Raw genomic sequence first — 12,717 nt, forward strand, 5'->3', positions numbered from 1 at the left:
GGGTCCCCAGCACAGCAGGGGTCAGGCAGGCTGCCTGCATGCTGTGGCCCCACGCCGCTCCCAGAAGCGGCAGGCTGCTGGCATGTCTCTGCGACCCCTGGCAGGGAGAGGGGGGAAGGCGGTGCCACACGCTGTCCCCACCTCCAGCACGATCCCTGCAGCTCCCGTTGGCTGGGAACTGGCCAATGGGAGCTGCAGGCGTGGTGCTTGCGGGCATGTGCAGCGCACTGAAACACGCTGTCCCTCTCACCGCAGGGGTGCGCAGAAATGTGCCAGCAGCCAGCCGCTTCCGGGAGCAGCATGGGGTGACGGCATGCAGGCAGGCAGCCTGCCTGAGCCCTGCTGCGCTGCCAGCCAGGAGCTACCTGTGGTAAGCGCCTCCAGGCCAGAGCCCGCACCCCTCACCCTCTCCTGCACCCCACCCCAGCCTGGAGCCCCCTCCTGCACCCAGACTCCCTCCCAGGAAAAGCTAATATAACAGCTGTTTTACGGTAAGAAGTAGGCTATTTTGAATTAACTTAACTATATTCTACATGTTTTAAGACTGAAATGTAAGCACAAAAAGGCTTTATGTTAATTAAAAGGCAAGTTTAGTATAACGTTAATAGCCTCAATGCCATAATTTTGATAATTTTGTTTTAAATTAGGAAAAAGACTTGTATACAGGGGCCCCACAAAATCGAATAGCTCCAGGCCCTCAGGAGAGGTTGCATTAGCATGGGGGATGACTTTCAGAGGTACTGAGCACTCACAACTCTACCTCTACTTGACTTCACTAGGAGCTGCATTTCTGAAAGTCAGGCCCACAGAGACTAACTTTCAATCCCATCCTGAAAAAATGATCCTTCCTGGTCAGAGCTGAGGCTCAGTGTTTGTGGTGGGTGTCTGGAGAAAGATTAGATGAATTAAATAGGAGAAGATTTAAGTCAATAAGGATGTTAAGCCAACAGCTGTTACCAATTCTAAGGGGCTTCCTCCTCCTACCTTTACTCATATAAGTAGTTTCATTGCTGTCATTAGACTATTCATGTGAAAAAGGCCTGCAGGTTCAGATCCCGTGGTCACAGGCAGATAGTAATGAACTTTATATTGTAGTAGATGTATGTTAAGGTTTTATGCACTGGGGCCACATGCAGAAATTGAAATTATTATTTAGGGTGGCATTCGCTGCAGTTCAGAGGATGCACAAAATTCTGCATTGCATAGGCCTGTCTTAAGGGCTTAAATGGTGAGAGAGGTCTTTCATGAAAAAACTTCTGCAGTGGGTGGCATTTGCCCCTCAATGGATGGCACATTAGCTCCCAGGAACAACAAGGTCTGTGTTTAGTAAAGAGAAAGGAAAATATAGTGTTTTTTAAAATTGTCCTAGACACTTACAACTGAGGCCTGATGCCTCAAACAAGAGAAGGCCTGTGCTCTGAAGACACCTTTACTGAGCAGTGGTCTGGCAGCAACTGAAAATGGCAATGGTGATGGAGGCAATATGCACCTTAGCAATTTTAGCTCATCATTGGGCACATTGCCTGCACTTTGCCTAGAAGTAGTATAATATCCATATGCTGATTCCATTTTGGAACCGAAACCTTTTGTAGTGATATACACCCATTTTTTCATGGTTTGTGTGTATAAAAACATCTTCTGTATTTTCCACAGTATGCAGCCGATGAAGTGAGCTGTAGCTCATGAAAGCTTATGCTCAAATAAATTGGTTAGTCTCTAAGGTCCACAAGTACTCCTTTTCTTTTTGCGAATACAGACTAACACGGCTGTTACTCTGAAACCTGAATTGACAGAAGTCACTCTGAGCTTTGAGCACCCTCTAATGGACAGTTTATAGTCAGTCACGTGAAATTTACCAAGCTCCTGAGCCCTAAGCATGAACAATGATCAGAATGCAGAGGTCAGGGTCAGTTTGAGAGCAAGATAATCAGAGAGGTTAAAGTAAACTTTGAAGGGTCTGGAGTAATACGCAGAACTGATCAGAAATTTCGGCTATGCGTGTACATGTACATACATTCCCACTCAAATCGGCAATGACACCTACTGGTACACAAGGATTAATTAAAGGCAGATGTCTCTGCTCATGAAAAATCTAGAGGTCTTTTGCTTCTTGGCTTAAAATACATTAAAAGGTTTTCATTTTTATATCATGGCTTTTGTCACCAGGGGAATCAATGAAAAATGTTCTACTATGTCATAGTTCAAGCAGCTGGGCTCGGCTTCGTGTGTGTTATCAGTGGCTGGCACACCGACCCCTAATCCTTTCTGTCTGATTCAAGGTTGCAGAACAATCCTCCCTCCCTCTGGGTAATGTCTGGAGATGGAGAACTTCAGCTTATAAACCCAACATATGCAGACTTTATGACCCTCTTTGTCCCTGTGTTCCAGAGCCAAGTTGATCAGATATGTACAGTATGTACCCTTCATGCTCTGCTATTTATTATGGTGCTACCCTAATAGCTGTCTCATCATATAGAACTGGACTTGGGCTCAGTGGTTCCTGAATGTGGGCTTAGGAACCTAACTTTAGACATCCATCTTGAAGTCTTGTCTTAGAGCTCAATGCAAGGCACACCCCTCTATACAAGCCTTCCCTTCGAAGAATATTTTAAAGTGGTTGATAAGAATTTATCAGGGAACAATTGGGGAATATAAATTTGAGCAGCCCTGTGGCTGCTCTGCTTTAGCTTAAACTGAGGTCTATAACATTGTGTTTTAGCTTTTGCCTTTCTTCCCCCTCTTAAACTGCAATTTAGAATTGAAATTAAGGTCTAATGGCCTGATTCTTCAAACACTTACTACCACAATCAGCCCCACTGGAGTCAAGGGGACAACACACAGACAGGTGTTGAGATGCTAGAGCAGAGATATTCAGACCTCAGTGGTTCAGGAGCCAAATTAGTGATCAACATTACCCAAAAGAGCTACAGCAGTGTGAATTCATTGTTTAATTTACTATAGTACTATATATTCATATTTAAACAGTAAGATGGGAAATATTTAGTGTGTGTGTGTGTGTGTATATGTATATTATTCTCACAGCAAAAAGACTGATCAAGTATTATTATTTTATCAACTACAATTAGTTAAGAACATAGTAAAAGTATCCTAGTAAAAGCACAGTGTTTTAATATGTGCTGCAAAGAGCCACAGGAGACATGTTAAAGAGCCACTTGTGAGCCTCAGTCTGAGTATCACTGTGCTAGAATTAATAAAGGCATGGCATAAGGCAAGAAGAGTAGTGGGAGTAGAAGGGAAGGAGGCTTACACCATATGAAGTGATGAAGTTACTTGCTTTTACCTTGTCTACATCATGTTCCACATTCTTATGGGTTATTTTAATTTGATTTGATTAAGCTGGTGCTAGATTTATGCTGTTTAGTTTCCTTTTTTTAGTAATTCACACAACTGGGATTGGGAAACTAGACTGATCAGTTATACTTCCTGGTTATAGTTGGTTTCACTTTCCGGTTGTTACCTCATACGTAATAATGGCACCCTAAACTGAGAATAAAATGGTTAGCTTGAGCATCAGTAGAAGGAGGAAAAACTCCTAGGCATCAAAGATCTTGATTTTATGTAGCTGTCATCGTTATTAATAACATCAGTAGAACACACAGAGAGAAATATAAATTAAAGAGATAACACAGAAGCAGCACTGATCTTAAATAATATGACCTAAGTTTTCCACAACTGGTTGCACCAGGGTCTCTTTAATTGTTTTTATGTCCTATTAAATAACTGGACTATAGCAACCAGTTTATTTTAACGTGTTAGCTCTTTTCCAAACCTGGATTTCTGGGTGTACTCAGCAGTGCTTCTGCTGCCACTGATGTTATGATAAATTACGGTGAGCGTAGCTGTTTGCAGTACACTATGTCTGTCATTTCTCCAGTTGACAGTGCAGCCTGCTACCAGCAATTGCAGAGGTTATCCATGTCAAAAAGCATGGGTGCAGTTTGTGGGAGGAAAGGGGACATTGCCCCCCAAAACTGAAAGCCTCAGGCAGATGCAGAATTTCCCCCCACTCCCCCCCACACAGCTCCATTGGCCTGATGGGAGCTTCCCTCCAAAATAGAGAAGTCAAACCATGCTTATGACAAAAAAGCTTTAATTAGATGTTGTTTGGAATTAGAAGTCAGTAGATGATTAGCCGGTGAATTTAGCCTTGGTTTTGCTCATCCAATATCCATGATGAGATTATACTCTCTACCTTGGTTGCTATTCAAAAGCATTAGGAATTTTAATTATTTTGCCATCTATTTCTGAATTGATGCTAAGCAGTTCTCTGTGAATGTTGAGGTTGGATTTGGTTAATCGTCATTGGTTAGAAAAAAACACATGGCATAGTTTCTGTTCTCCAAGTGGTTGTGTGCACAAGTATTTCCAGCACAAATCTAAAATTCTCTGTGTGAATCCTTGTGCACTGCTTTGATGTTGTCATTAGTTATTATTTGTATTGTGGTAGCACCTCAGAACCTCAGCCATGGGACCCAGACCTTGTTGTGCTAGGTGATGTACAAATACAGCACAATAAAACAGTTCTTCCCTGGAAAGCTGCTTATTTAACCCTTCCATGCACTTTTGTACCAGTAAAACGCAATCACTCAGCTATTCTTGGAAAGTGAAGGCAAAAGAGGCTTCAGGAGGCTAAAGCAAATTAATTTCAAAATGCTATTGAACAGTCAGATTTTGTTTTTCAGTATTTACCCTGTTAAAATGCCCAGGTAGATGAATTGTTCTACTTTCGTGATATTTTTGCCTTCTAATGTGATGTTATTGCTTAACTTCTGGGTTTCAAAGACGTTGTTTTAGCATAACTAATTTTGAGCTCTGCTGTTTTTCTCAGGTTCTCTGTCTTTGTGTCATGACCCATGGGTCTCAAACCTAGGTCTGTAAGAACAGTCAAGCTCCGACCCTCCATCTGGCAGCATACTGACAGCTGCTTACCTAGGACCTACAAAGCCCAGCCCAAGTTTGAGGCTCTGCTGCTGAGGTCCTATTGGCAGAGCAGCAGATTGGCTCACAGGCCCTACTTAAGCCAGCAGTAGGAACAGGAAGCTGTTTAAAAGCTGAGCTCCACCCTGCTCTGGATTGTGTGCCATCCGACTCCAGGCTTGACTTCTGGCATCTGACTTGTGGTTCCTGACATCCAGTTTGTCTCCTGGCTCTGACTCCCTGGTATCCTGACTCAGCCTGACTCTGGTTCCTGACTGGTGGTTCTGATCTCCGGGTACCCTGACCCAGCTGACTCCTGACTTGTGACTGTGGACTCTGGCTCTGACCATTAGGTCTGGCTGCCCACAGCCCAGCCATCACATTTGTTTGTAACTTTTCAAAAGTGTTGCTCCACAATAAGAACATAAGAATGGCCATTCTGGGTCATACCAAAGGTCCATCCAGCCCAGGATCCTATCTACCGACAGTGGCCAATGCCGGATGCCCCAGAGGGAGTGAACCTAACAAGTAATGATCAAGTGATCTCTCTCCTGCCATCCATCTCCACCCTCTGACAAACAGAGGCTAGGGACACCATTCCTTACCCATCCTGGCTAATAGCTATTAATGGACTTAACCTCCATGAATTTATCCAGTTCTCTTTTAAACCCTGTTATAGTCCTAGCCTTCACAACCGCCTCAGGCAAGGAGTTCCACAGGTTGACTGTGTGCTGAGTGAAGAAGAACTTCCTTTTATTTGTTTTAAACCTGCTACCCATTAATTTCATTTGGTGGCCCCTAGTTCTTATATTATGGGAACAAATAAATAATTTTTCCTTATTCACTTTCTCCACACCACTCATGATTTTATATACTCTATAATATCCCTCCTTAGTCTCCTCTTTTCCAAACTGTAAAGTCCTAGCCTCTTTAATCTCTCCTCATATGGAATCTGTTCCAAACCCCTAATCGTTTTAGTTGCCCTTTTATGAACCTTTTCTAATGCCAGTATATCTTTTTTGAGATGAGGGGACCACATCTGTACGCATTATTCAAGATGTGGGCGTACCATGGATTTATATAAGGGCAACAAGATATTATCTGTCTTATTCTCGCTCCCTTTTTTAATGATTCCTAACATCCCATTTGCTTTTTTGACTGTCGCTGCACAGTGCGTGGATGTCTTCAGAGAACTATCCATGATGACTCCAAGATCTTTCTCCTGATTAGTTGCAGCTAAATTAGCCCCCATCATATTGTATGGATAGTTGAGGTTATTTTTTCCAATGTGCATTACTTTCCATTTATCCACATTAAATTTCAATTGCCATTTTGTTTCCCAATCACTTAGTTTTATGAGATCTTTTTGAAGTTCTTCACAGTCTGCTTTAGTCTTAATTATCTTGAGCAGTTTAGTATCATCTGCAAACTTTGCCGCCTCACTGTTTACCCCTTTCTTCAGATCATTTATGAATAAGTTGAATAGGATTGGTCCTAGGACTGACCCTTGGGGAACACCACTAGTTACCCCCCTCCATTCTGAAAATTTACCATTTATTCCTACCCTTTGTTCCCTGTCTTTTAACCAGTTCTCAATCCATGAAAGGATCTTCCCTCTTATCCAATGACAACTTAATTTACGTAAGACCTTGTCAAAGGCTTTCAGGAAATCTAAGTACATTATGTCCACTGGATCCCCCTTGCCCGCACGTTTGTTGATCCCCTCAAAGAACTCTAATAGATTACTAAGACATGATCTCCATTTACAGAAACCATGTTGACTTTTGCACAATAATTTATGTTCTTCTATGTGTCTGACAATTTTATTCTTTACAATGCAATATCATTAGCAAAGTCTAGGTCTCCTAGCCTTTGCCATCTAACCATGCAATACCAGTGTCAGTTGCTAATACACTTGTTCATTATTCAGACTTTGGCAATGCCAAACAACAGCAGAAATGAAATACAGCCCTGTTTCACTCCAGTGTCTATGTTGAACTACTCTGTTGAACATCACACTTGTCCATCTGCCCACTGAAAAACTATGTTCCTATTGAGCTGATCTGGTTTTGTCATTCACCAGTCCAAAGCTCATGACAGTAGATGTCAAAAATGTCCAGTTATTTAGATCTAAAATCTAAATTATTTGTCTCCTGATGACAAAATGTCCTGACCGAGAGGTCATAAGAATTTCCTGCTATGAAGAGACTTTGTTTGTTTCATACAACTTGTTTGAGTATGCACAGTCAGAGACAGGGGCAAGTAGTGTTGAGCAAGAGAAGTTGTATGTTGATTCCCTCCTTCCATTTGTTTCTGTTCAGTGGAAAGAGGTGGGATTTAATATTCATATCATTAGGGTAATCTGCCTAATCTATCCATGCTGCTGCAGTCATCAGAGTGGTATCTGTTCACCTCTGCACTGAGAACAACTGAAATTGTCTGAGGAAGTAGAAAGGAACAAGAAGAATAACATACAGACACTAACACATTGGTCATTAAAATGTAGAAATATGGTTTTACAAATAACGTCGGTTGGCATGACTGACTGATTGATTACAACCCCTTATAGGAAGGTCTTCAGATTATCTAGAAATAGTTCAGGGTCTCTTTATGTAAGGAGTAGTCAGAGATCAGGTTTGTTTAAAATAATCAAAGTAATTTGAAATGTCATGGGCATGGCTTTTCTAAATTTGTTTCATTTTTATTGCAGCACTGAGAGTCCTTTGGTATTGTAAATGAATCAGATAGAATAGGAAAGAAATCTATGCATGCCAGAAAAACAAGCATAATCAACAGTGACCCCAATATCCTGAATATGTAATATACATTAGCACATCCACCTGGAATCAAAGCTGCAGTTTATGTCCAGGCAGAAACTCCATGAGAAACTCAAGGAGTATTTTGCAATATAGCGTGGGAACAGTGCCCAGAGCAGCAGCACGCACACATGAGATATATGGAGCCAGTTCGGAGCAGGAAGTTCTTAAAGTTACACACACTCTTCCAGCAGGGCTGAAATTGTTCCTGAGAAACTATCCTTTGGATTTTTGTGTGTGTGTTTCTATTAGTTTAGTAGCTCCCCCGGTTTTGACCTCGCACTATGAAACTGGCATAGCGAGAAAACAGTTTGAGTTGAAACATTCATTCCACATTACGTGATTCTTGATTAAAAGGCCCATTTGAAAAATATTTAACCCTCTGACTTCCTCCCTGAGAATTCTAGACAATTCTGAGTTTTAAAGACTAATGGTAAATTGTGTCTAACTGGATGGTGAACACAGGCACTTTCTTAATCAGAAATAACTAACCTGTTCTCTTGCTGACAAGCCAAAGTAGAGAGGCCAAGGACTGATTGATTGGGAAATGAAAACAGAAAATATCCTCTGACTCCTAATGATGCTTCTTCCAAGTCAGGGTTGAGGCATAGTAAAGTGTGGGGGAAGCTTGCATTGCCATGTGTATAAAGACATGACTTCAGGGCTGTCATCCTCGCCCAGCACAAAAGTTCACATGGGAAAAAGATTAAATTTAAAAACAGAAAATAGATAAAACTGCCATTCTTAATCATCAGCACAGCAGGGATTTGTTTTGTTTTGTTTTGTTTTAAAAAACCCTCATACTTTAAAACAAAGTACAGTGAAAGCCATTGAAAGCACCACTCAAAGACCTAACAAAAATCAGCTGATTGATAAATCACGACGGATTGTTTAATAAATGTGGAGCAGAATGGTACTCAGTACATTGGGGGTTCTTTTAGAGTGGTCTCTAAATAAAGGAAGTTGCCAAATAAAGGGTGATCTGTTGTGTAGGTTACACTCTTCAGAATCAGATTCAATAGCACGAATATAACCTCAAACACAGAGTGAGGAATGCTGCTCACTGATCTGCTCAGGATGATGGTGGTGGTATTAGCTCTGGCAGTGGCAATGTTAAACTGTGTATTTGGCTCTTGGCAGTTAAAAGGATATATAGGAATTGTTTCACTGACCAGTGACATATGTACTCTCAGTTACCACAGCAGTGGACTCATACAAATATCTGATAGATCACAGCAGCACTGCTGCAACCTTTTTGGACAGGAAGTGAAGGATAGTTTGAGGTGAACAACTGCCTGAGTTGGAATATGGCTAGGATACTAGAATTAATGCTGCTGCTTTGTGGGTGGTATGTCTGGGGATCTTGAATGATCAGCTGAGGCCAGAACTTTGGTTTTACATTTAATCAGAAAGACACAGGGCCATCCTTAAAAATTGTGGTGCCCTCCGCAGCCCCCTCTGTGGGGGAAAGGGGGAGGGCACCACAATGTGGTGTGGCAGGAGCAGGCTTGGGGGGCAGGGGGGAAACTGCCCCCCAGCACGAGCCGGCAGAGCAGAGCACGTTGGGGCTGGGTCGCTCCACTTCCTGCCACCCGGTGATTGCAGGATGGGTCCGACCCCACACTCACAGGACAGTGGGAAGTGGAGTGACCCGGCCCCAACCCGCACCACTCTGCTCCTCTGGCTCATAGCCTTGGGACTTGGGGGACAGGGGGAACCGCCCCCCAGCACTCGCTGGCAGAGCGGAGTGGGTTGGGGCCAGGTCGCTCTACTTCCCACCGCCCGGTGAGTGCAGGGCACGCCCGACCCCTGCTGCAGTCCCCTGAGACAGAGCTCAGGGGAAGGGGTGGAGTGGAGGTGGAGGCAGCTTTCCTGGCCAGCTCAGCCAGCTGGGGGACCCACAAATTTCCTGGTGCCCTATGCAGCTGCGTAGTTTGCATATGGGTAAGGATGGCCCTGGAAAGACAGTGCCCTCAGGAGCAAAGCACAGCACCCCCTAGCAACCCAATGAGACACTGCTTCAGTACTGACACACAGCAAATACTGCTTACATGCTCAATGACCAACAGCACTGCTTTCTGCACTTTGGATGTGTCTCTTCCAAATACCAAGGTTGCCTAACACTAGTTGGTGTCTAAAGCTGATGGAATCAGGGCACACAATAGTTTAGCCACAGGAAAAACACGGGGTCATAGAGTTTAAGGCTAGAAGGGACCACCAGATAATCTAGTCTAACTTTCTGTATATCACAGGCCACCAACATACCTGCACACTAAACCCAACACTGAAATTAGACCAAAGTATTACAGCCCACAGGAGACTAGGCTGTTATGTGTTCCACACAGAGAATAGGATGGACCAAGTGCACCAGTACCCAAGGCCTCCTCATTGGAGATTAAGTGAGATATACCCAGATAATCCTGGCAAGTGATCTGCACCCACCTTCTGCTGAGGAAGGCAAAACCCCCCAAGATCACTGCCAATCAGACTTATGGGAAAATTCCTTCCCAACCCCTATAGGGCAATCAGTTAGACTCTGAGCATGTGAGCAAGAAACACTAGCCAAGCACTTGAGAGAGAGAATGCTCCATGCCAACTCAGAGTCCTGGCCCTCCTTGTTCAATTTGTCATGGCTGTCCCTGATGCTTCAGAGGAAGGAGTTTAAAAAAACCCAAACAGAATACATTGGGGAGAAAAGACCCCTTCCTAGCCTCTGCAGGTGGTCAATTGAAATCCTGAAACATGAGTTTTTAGGAACTTAAGACATAAATCAGAAGTAAGCCCTAGGGCTGATGAGCCCTGCCCCCCACCATCACAAGGAACCCTGTCCTACAATAACACTCATAAATTTGTTCAGCTCCCTCTTAAAACAAATAAAGTTGTTTGCCTCCACAATTCCTATTGGGAGGGTGTTCCAGAACCTCTACCCACTGATGGTTAGAAACTCTCTTCTAGTTTCCAGACGGAATTTGTTCATGGCTGGTTTATATCCATTTGTTCTTGTACCAGCATTGCCTTTAACTTAAATATCTCTTCACCTTCCCTGGTATTTACTCAATCATATCCTCTCTTAGCCTTCTAGACTAAACAAGCTAAGCTCTTCCAGTCTCCTCTCATAAGATATGCCGTCTGTTCCCCTGATCATCCTAGTAGCTTTTTCTGCACCTATTCTAGTTTAAATTCACCTTTCTTGAGCATGGGTGATCAGAACAGTATTCCAAATGAGGTTTCACCAGTGCTTTGTGCAGTGGCATTAATACTTCTCTATCTCTACTGGATATGCCTCACCCCTACATCCTAGGATTGCATTTGCCTTTTTCACAGCTAGATCATGTCGGTGACTCATAGTCATCCTGTAATTGATTCATACACCCAGGTCTCTCTTGTCCTCTGTCGCTTCCAACTGATGAGCCCCCAACTTGTAGCAGAAATTCATATTGTTAGACCCCAAGTGCATGACTTTGCACTATTGAATTCCATCCCATTTTTGTCGCTCCAGTCTTCAAAGTCATCCAGATCTTCTTGTTTAATATTCTGATCCTCTTCTGTATTGAAAATACCTCCAAACTTTGTATCACCAGAAAATTTCATTAGCACACTCCTACTTTTTGTGCCAAGGTCATTAATAAAAGATTGGTCTCAAGACCAGTCCTTGAGGAACTCTACTAGTAACCTCCATCCAATCGGATAATTCACCTTTCATCACAATCCATTGCCTTCTCCCCCTGGACTCCAGAATCCCCAGGATCAACTTGGAAACACACTTTCTTGTGCCTCTTCCCTTTCCAGATGTTTTAGGAAAAGTTTGACAGGCTTTCCTTTATGTAAAATGAAAATATACATGGCAGCATATTGGGGGGAGAGGGAAGGGGAGGGGTGTAGGGCAGGGGGGTGGTCCCCTCCTCTACTGGATGGAAACAGAACTGTTCAGCCCTCTGTGATAGAATCCATTCTGCTGACAAATAATGGAGGTTCTTTCAGGTCAGGTGACAGGGGCCTGTGCTTACAGAGCAGGAAGCTGTGAGTTCTATCCTTACAGTCATCATCAAGTGCTGAATGACTCTGGTGTGCAGTAAAACAATAACCCTGACAGATTAGTTACAATATTCCTTTAAAAGTGTGTGTATGTTTGTGTAGGGGGGGTTCCACTTTAATTTGCTACTCAAAAATTCTCGACCCTTTTCAGCATGATGTAGCAGGATCTTAGGAATTTTAAAGTGAAATAACAGTGTGGAACACAGTAAATTACTGGAAACCTGGATCACAGTCAAGCATGACATAATTCAGCTCTTTGTGAGAGTTCAAAGACTGTGTCTGAAAAGGCACAACCCCCATTTATCTAGTGAACTCTCTAAGCAACAAAGTACAGTTTGTCCTCCAGATCCAGTAAGCAAAACTCATATCTTTCCAAAATGACCAGCTACAGCTTGCTAGCATTTTGTATTATTGCCCAGAGTGAGAAAAACACACAGTGTCCATAGGAACAGTCTCTACAGTCATTCACTGTAACAGCACTCAAGGCATATATACTTTTCACCCATCAAACTTAGAAAATGTGCAGCTTCCCCTCAGCTTGCTGTGGAGTAAACAGTAAGTGTCCCCTGTGAGACGAGATCCAGAGGCTTTGACTTGAAACCTATTTGGATAAAATGGAAAATGTGAAAAAATATTTTGTGAAGAAAGAAGGATTGGTCTAACTGCTCTCAGATAAATCAGCTCCGAGGTGTTTACCAAGCCTGTCAGCTCATCTATCTGCTTCACATTTTGTTTTTCTCTCTCTACAGGAACCCACACTGATACACTTTAATTAAGATAAACTGTGTTACTTTGTAACAGATTGTTTGAACCCATCACTAAGGAGATTAATGGCTGAAAGGAGAGTAGAACTGAGTTTTGGAGAGCCCTTTCCATAATCCAACAATCCCAAAATCTTTAAGAATCTGGCAGAGCGGGGACTGTGTAT

Source organism: Lepidochelys kempii, chromosome 9, assembly GCF_965140265.1.
Source record: "Lepidochelys kempii isolate rLepKem1 chromosome 9, rLepKem1.hap2, whole genome shotgun sequence".
Classification (NCBI taxonomy): Eukaryota; Metazoa; Chordata; order Testudines; family Cheloniidae; genus Lepidochelys; species Lepidochelys kempii.